This window comes from Lactuca virosa, chromosome 2 (assembly GCF_052849685.1).
Source record: "Lactuca virosa cultivar CGN04683 chromosome 2, Lactuca_virosa_CGN04683_v6, whole genome shotgun sequence".
In the NCBI taxonomy this organism is placed as follows: domain Eukaryota; kingdom Viridiplantae; phylum Streptophyta; class Magnoliopsida; order Asterales; family Asteraceae; genus Lactuca; species Lactuca virosa.
Window position 1 is genome coordinate 233386175 of NC_136427.1, and position 8725 is coordinate 233394899.

Sequence of the window (8725 nt, forward strand, 5' to 3'; positions counted from 1 at the left end):
TAGTTGTACATGATCAAAATGATCCTTTTTTTTTCGAATTAAGTTGTTTTCTTTTAAATTTTTATGGTTTATAGCACCAAAAGTTATGGTTCACGTTTAAGAAGTTAAACTTGATCCACTATTGAAGTGTTAATCAACATCAAATTATAATGTATAGTTCACACAGATTATCTTACGAGCAAATTTGAATATGATTTCATTTTTGTACGATCTTTTGATCTCGGTCCGATCTTATGATCACGATCTTGCAAAGCGTAAAACGATCTTAAGTAGAATCTCCATCTTGACAACCTTTATTAAATGTATATAAATTTTGATTTTTGACATTGTATTTTATTTTTTTCAGTTAAGTCATTAACTTTATATTTTTGTTGCAAATTTAATCAATCGATCGGTTTGTTTTATGTGTTTCATGTTTCTTACTTGTTGATTAGGGGAAAAAGTTAATGACTTCCACATATAATATGAGTTGGAAAAAATTTAGGTTAAATTGAACCTTTTCATAGATCTATACTCAATTTTTCTTATCTTTTTTTTCCCTCTCAGAGCATCATAATTTTGTGTAATAGTTTCCTAATGTCGTTTAAGTGCTTCGTCATCTCAAAATAGTGTAAGCAAGACAATGAAGGTTTCCTTTAGGAGATGATATTATGAACAAGCCTTCTTGCTTTGCTTACACTATTTTGTGATGATGAACCATTTGACTGAATTTGGAAAGCCATTACACAAAATTATGATTCCTGAGAAAAGAAAAGAAAGGAAAAAGAAATTAGTGAAAATAATTACATATCTACATAAGGGTTTAATTTAACCTAAATGTTTGTCAACTCATATCATATGTGGAAGCCACGTCAACTATTTGCCTAGTCAGCAAGTGAGTAATAAAAAACACCTAAAACAAATCGGACACTTTGTTAAATTTGCAACAAAAATGTAAACTTGGTGATTTAATTAAATAGATAATAATAAAACACAATGTTAAAATGGAAATTTTGTGTAAACTTAGTGTCATTTACATAATTTGCCCTAAAAATAAAAATAAAAAAAAAAGACAATTTTTTTTCAAAATATAGTTAAAATGTAGCAAATATTAGAAATAAGTATTTGTTTTAGAGAAAAAGGAAAATATACCTGAGGCATAATAAAATAAAGAAGAAAAAAAATATACTTATTTTTTTGGCAAGATATTAAGAAAATTAGCTATATTTTCTTTTTTCTCTAAAATAATAACAAAAATTAAAAACACCTAATAATAAAAATATTAAGGAATACTCTCCATACCGCCAAATTTTCCTTTGAGAAATATGTGAATTTTATGGTTATTTTTTGGCAAATTATAAAGAAATTAGCTATATTTTCCCTTTTCTTTAAAATAAAATAAAAAAATCAAAACACCTTATTTTAAATTAAAAAGATATAATAAAATGAGGTTTTAGTATATACTATATAGAAAGAAATTTTTATTTTGACTCTTACATCTATATATTTGATAAAATAAAAGTGCAATTATGTGTTTTTCCATTAAGATCGTTATTTCGTTCATTGACGACATATAAAAATAATACAACAAACTTTGGGCCAAAGATAATACCATTGGTCGAAAATTACATAACATGTACAATGATAAATATATATTAACAGTCTTTGTAATTTGAATGGGAGGTCATTGTCTAATGTTCAATCTGGACCTAAATTCCATAAATAAAAGAGAAACAAGTCATTTAGGCTAAGCGGAGTGGGGATGTTAAGCCCACTCGCTACGCTCGTTAGCGAGCCATGAACACCGCCCCCTGACGCTTGCTACGGGGGTCACTATCTGATCGTCGTTACAATTTTGGCGAGAAGAGAGAGAATGTGAGGGTGGAAGCTGATTGGTGGAGACGGTCCCCTTCTTCTTCATCACTGATTGCAAGTCCGAAGTTCTCATCGCGTTCTTCGTTTCCGCTCTGTCGCCCAAGGAGAAACGTAGTTGGGTACGACAACTTCACGATCCTACCTAATGGCAAAATCGATTGTTGGAATGTGTATTCACCAATCGGAATTGGTCCAATTCGTGATTTGGGAACGCCGTTGTCACTCTATTGGTGGAATTGGAACGCCGATTTTCTACCATGTTACCATCGTTTTGTCTAATTGGCTTCAAAATCTACCAGTTTTTGCGATTAATTTTTTATTTGCTTATATATTATAATTCGATTGAAACAAATTCGATTGAAACAACTGGTATATATATTATTGAACTTATTGATTATACTCAATTTATTGATTTTAGTTGGTTCACAATATCACATTAGTCAATGAATCACTTAATTGATTTCAAACAATCAATTCATGACATTAGACGATTTCACATCCACAACTTATTTCAAACAATTAATTTACTGGGTAAAGTATGGCTATATACATGGCTGAATTTTATTGTTTAGCAAACAATCTTAATTTCAAGTTTTTAATGTTCTTGTTTTTGTTTTTCTTTACTATTCCTGTTTTGGTATCTTTTAGTTTCTGGAAATCTGTTTGGAAGTTAGTGTGTTACAATTTGATTTGAAGTTTTAGTTGCTGGAATGTTACAATTTGAGTTGAAGTGTTGGAAGTTAGTGTGTTACAATCTGATTCAACTTAGTGTTCTTTCACTCTTCAATGTTCAGGTTAGTTTTTTTTTTTGCACATAAGTTAATTTTGTCATTGTTAAAACTGAAAGTTGGATTAATTTAGTGTGATTTTGGAATCGTGATTAGATCCAACTTTTCGACCTTTAACTTTCTGCAGCTTGCTCTCACCCTTCTTTATATTACTGGTGGTGTTTTTGTGAGTAATTGGATTGTTTCGGGTTCTTTTGTTATAGTTGGACAGTTTTACCATTGTGTTATAGTTGGGCAGTTTTAACGTTTTTATTATGGTTCATTTGATTAGTATGGAATGGAATCAAGATTAGAATGAAATCAAGAATAGAATGTAATTTAATAGATTGTAACATCAAGATTAGAACAGGAATGGAATGGAATGTAATTGAACCAAATAAAAGAAACAGAATCGACTCAAACAAACACATTAGAGGTTGGATTTTTGCCCAAATAAAACAAACAAAACCAAATTAAACAAACACGAGAAAAATAACCAAAATATAATTACTTTATGTGATATTACGTAAATCAAAAAAATGTTTGTGTAATATTAAAAAAAATGTTTGTCTATTAAAATAAAGTAATTAAATTAAATTATAAAAATAAAGAAAAAATGGAGTGCTAGGAGTGTTACCACTCCCTACCAAATGTTAAGATTAGATGCTAAATGGAGAAAAATAAGGTGTCGCTCAAAAAGCTGACATGACAAGGTGTTAAGAGTGTTACCACTCCCCTTAGCCTTAGTGAAATGTTAACATACTTGGAAGTAGGTTTGCCCGAGAAATACACAATATCCCAAATTAGAATGACGGGTGTTAAGGAACCCATCCCCATCAACATCAGAATATGTTATATGCCTTTGAGACGACGAAGCAAAAAGTTGTAATCCAAAATTTGTCGTACCGCAAACATAACGAAGAATTCTTTTTAGAGTTGCGGAGTGTGTCTCTTGAGGATCACACATGCACAAACAAATTTGTTTGACCGAATAATTTATGTTTGGACGAATAACTATGAGGTACCAAAGGGCCCATGCTAAACTACGATATAGAGATGGGTCCTTGGTCCATGGAGTGGAACCATCCAGCTTGACGAATATGCTATCTGGGATGCGAGAAGTCTTACAATTAAGTTTATCAGCCCTTTCTAAAACTCCCAATGCATATCTTTGATGAGACAAAAGATGTCGTGGATGCCATGAGAGACAATAATGAGGAATCATAAAGTCTGTTAGTGAAACCAAGTCTCGAAACAAAGACCAGAAACCAATGAAAACATGCACGTGGAGCCTGCTTAATGTCATAAAGAGAACGTTTGAGAAAGCACACATGATTTGGAAATAAACTATTCCAGAAACTCGTGGTTGATACATGTAGACGGTCTCTTGGAGATAACAGTGGACGAAAGCGTTCTTTACATCAATTTGTCAAATGGGCCAATTATAGGATACATCTGGATTGAGAACCGTATGAATGTTGGTTGGTTTGATAACCAGAATAAATATTTCATCATAATATATACCAGGTTGTTGGCTTACAACTATTAGCAGCAAATCGTGCCTTGTATCTCGAGAACGATCCACCAACATTGTTCTTTTAAACAACCATATTCATTTAATTATATTTACATATGTAGGTCTTGGCATAATATATCAAGTCTGGTTTTTCACCATGGCATTGTATTCCACTTTAATAACATTAATAAAATAAAGGGCCTTTTAATGACCGTGAGTGCATATGTGAAAGATAAGAGGAGGACTCGACTAAAAGATTTAGTTTTTGAATTGATTTAACTATGTTGCTCCTAGCACGAGTAATCTTAGAGTAAGTTGATGAGATTGGAACAACTAAGGATGGTTGGCCGAAGAGAGCATATAGAAAGATATCATCGATGCTTTGAAGCAGTGGTGGAGATGTCGATGATATGGCAACGAGGGTGAGGTTGTTGGCTGCTGACGTAGCATTGTGTATCATTGGAGATGAGGCAGCAGCCAACATGGTTGTCTTGGTGGCTTAAGGCGGAGCTGTAGCTACCGATGGAAGAAGGCGGCTGGTCGGGTGGCGACACACATAACTGGGGAGGATAAGTGGGCTACTAATATGGAAATGTGTTGTGACATCCCTATTTTCACGGCCAGCAATGTAACACCCAAATTTTCAAAACAATTTTTCACATTTTATAAAACACGTTTTCATTCATAATCGTTATAAAAACACCATTGTATCACATAACATCATCTCCCAAGATCATAATAAAATCTCCCCGCGTGTGTACTGATCAAGCCGGCGCCTTCCCGCGATCATCGTTGGTACCTGAGACACATAACACAACACTGTAAGCATAAATGTCTAGTGAGTTCCCCAAAATACCACACATAACACATATTAGCCACTCGAGGCTATAACTCTGTTTGACACTCTGGTCAAAGTGTCTCTGTGGGACCCCCCAGTCCCATAACTTTGTGGGCCCTCTGGCCCTAACTCTATGGGTCCTCTGACCCTAACTCTGTGGACCTTCCGGTCCTAACTCTGAAAACTCTGTAACATACATAGCATATAACACATAGAAATCACATCATGCAAAAGCATACACAATACTCTGTCTCATAGCTCTAATTACCACTCTAGGTAAAGTATAGTGAGAAGACTCACCTCGGGTAACTCGGTAAAGCTCAAACTCTGTAAAATCGGGTCTAGCCTCCGCCTAATCATGTGAAATAAATACTCTAAATCAATACATCTCTCAAGGCTAGACTATTCCTCCTCTTAGTACTCTCAGAAGGGTAAAAGACCATTTTACCCCTCTCATAACTCAAAGGCCCCACTATAGACCAAACCCTAAAAGTCAACCAAAATTCAACCCTCCGGGTTACGCTGCGCGTACCAGATGTGTACGCTGGGCGTACCCGGCAGTCTCTCAGAATCGGGGAACGCCACCCCGTTCGCCGCGCGTACTGGGATTACGCCCGGCATAAATCCCAGTTTCAGTCCCTTAGCTCTTGAGGTCTTAAACAGTTAAGACTCACGTCCAACTTTTAGATCTGACCATTTCTAAGCCTCTTAATCCATAAAGTCGATGACTTTAAGCCTTTGCATGGCTGAACAAGTCACTAACACCCAAAATATACCATTTCCTAACACTAGAAAGCCCAATACTCAAGCATGATCTCATATCCACGACCAAGATGGGAACTTTATGGATCTATAACACAAATACCACTGAAATGGGATAGATCTAGGTCCATGGAGCTCATTACACTCATAAAGTCTCCACCTTTGGGACTTTTAACCCTAAAATGGTCCATGAAGCAACAAACCAAATTAAGAGGAAAGTTTTGAACTTTATACCTCCAAATGCAGCTCCTTCCTCTGTAGATCTCAGATCCAAACTTGCACTTCAAGCTCTAGTCTCCACAAACTCCTCTCCTTCTTCTTCACTAGCACACCAAGGCACTTTTAGCTCCAAAATCACACACACTCACTAAGAACGATGAAAAGTTCTCTCTTAGGGTTTTACTCACTGCTATGGAGGCTGAGAAATGAGCCTTAGCATCCAATATATAGGGCACAAGTCAGAAATTAGGGTTTGCACCTGGACGCATTACGCCCAGCGTAACCCTGAGTACGCCCAGCGTACTCTGGCGAGTCCGCGTCCAAAATAAGCGCATGAGTACGCGCAGCGTACTCTTGAGTACGCCCAGCGTACTCATTTGCTACCAATTCCTCTTAAGGGCTTAACTTGACACTTTGAATAAAAGAAGGGCTACATAGCTGTACCTGAATTTCGGGATGTTACAATTCTCCCCCACTAGAACCAGACTTCGCCCTCGAAGTCTCATGCTGCAAACAACTCCGGACACTGCTCCCGCATCTCTGACTCTAGCTCCCAAGTCAGCTCGGACCCTCTCCGATGTTGCCACTGGACTTGAACCAGAGGCACCTCCTTGTTCCTCAGAACCTTGATCTTCCGATCCATAATCGCGATTGGCCTCTCAGCATAATTCAGGCTTGCATCCACCTGAATATCCTCCAGCGGTACCACTGCTGTCTCGTCGGCAATACACTTCCTCAGCTGAGACACGTGGAAGGTATCGTGAATCTGGCTCAACTCCGTAGGTAGCTCCAAACGATACGCTACCCTGCCCACCCTGGCAGTCACCCTGAAAGGACCAATATACCGAGGTCCCAACTTACCCCTCTTCCTGAATCGGATCACCCCCTTCCAAGGAGATACCTTCAGGAGTACTAAATCACCAACCTGGAACTCAAGCCCCGAGCGACGTCTGTCCGCATAACTCTTCTGGCGGCTCTGAGCGGTCAACAACCTCTGTCTGACCTGCTGAATCTGCTCAGTCGTCTGAAGTACTATCTCTGTACTACCCATCACACACTGCCCGACCTCACCCCAGCAAATAGGAGTCCGACACCTCCTCCCATACAACAGCTCAAAGGGTGGCATACCGATGCTCGAATGATGGCTGTTGTTATAGGAAAACTCAGCCAAGGGCAAGTATGTGTCCCAACTCCCTCCGAAATCCAACACACATGCCCGAAGCATGTCCTCGAGCGTCTGAATCGTCCGCTCACTCTGCCCATCTGTCTGGGGGTGGTATGCGGTACTAAAATGTAGCCTCGTACCCAACTCCTCATGAAACTTCTTCCAGAATCTGGAAGTGAAACACACATCTCGATCTGAGACGATCGAGATCGGCACTCCATGCCGTGATACCACCTCCCTTACGTACAACTCTGCCAACCTCTCAGCGGAGGAGCTCTCACTGATAGCAAGGAAGTGAGCGCTCTTCGTCAACCTGTCCACAATCACCCAAATTGCATCGACGCCCCTCGCAGTCCTTGGCAATTTGGTGATAAAATCCATGGTAATCTGTTCCCACTTCCACTCGGGAACCTCCAACGGCTGCAACTTACCATGCGGCCTCTGGTGCTCGGCCTTAACCCTGCGACAGGTCAAGCACCTCTCAACAACCCATGCTACATCCCTCTTCATACAGGGCCACCAATAATCTCTTCTCAGGTCCAAATACATCTTAGTGTCCCCGGGATGGATCGAAAACCTCGATCGGTGTGCCTCCTCCATCAATATGGTACGTACCCCGCCCACAAATGGCACCCAGATCCGACCCTGGAAGGTCATAAGCCCTCTGCTATCGGTGACAAACTCCGATACATATCCGATAACCCGCTCTCTCTTGTGGTTCTCCGGTCTCACGGCCTCAGCCTGGGCCCCTCGGATGGTGTCCAACACCGGAGTCATCACTGTCAATCTCATACAAACGTCCCGTATCGGGGCGCTCTCCGCCCTACGACTCAGGGCATCGGCTACAACGTTAGCCTTGCCCGGGTGGTACAGGATCTCACAATCGTAATCCTTTACCACGTCCAACCATCTCCTCTGGTGCATATTCAGGTTGGGTTGATCCATCAAGTACTTCAAGCTCTTGTGGTCCGTGTATATGGTACACCGAACCCCATACAGATAGTGACGCCAGATCTTGAGGGCGAACACTACAGCCCCCAACTCCAGATCGTGGGTGGGATACCTCGTCTCGTGAGGCTTCAGCTGCCTCGATGCGTATGCTATCACATGCCCTCTCTGCATCAGCACCGCTCCCAGCCCCGATATCGATGCGTCACAATACACCACAAAGTCCTCCATCCCCTCCGGAAGGGCTAACACTGGGGCTTCGTACAGTCTCTGGCGAAGTGTCTCGAAGGAGGCCTGCTGCTCTGGTCCCCATGAAAAAGCAACACCCTTCCGGGTCAACCTGGTGAGTGGCACGGCGATCTTGGAGAAATCCCTGATAAATCTCCGATAATAGCCAGCCAACCCTAAGAAACTCCTGATCTCGGTGGGGGATCTCGGCACCTCCCAACTCATAACCGCCTCAATCTTGGCCGGGTCGACCAATATCCCATTCTGGTTAACGAGGTGCCCTAGAAACTGGACCTCTCGTAACCAGAAATCACACTTGGAGAATTTGGCATAAAGCCTCTCCGATCTCAAAACTCCAAGTAACTCTCTCAAATGCTCCTCATGCTGCTCTCTGGATCTCGAATACACCAGTATATCATCGATGAACA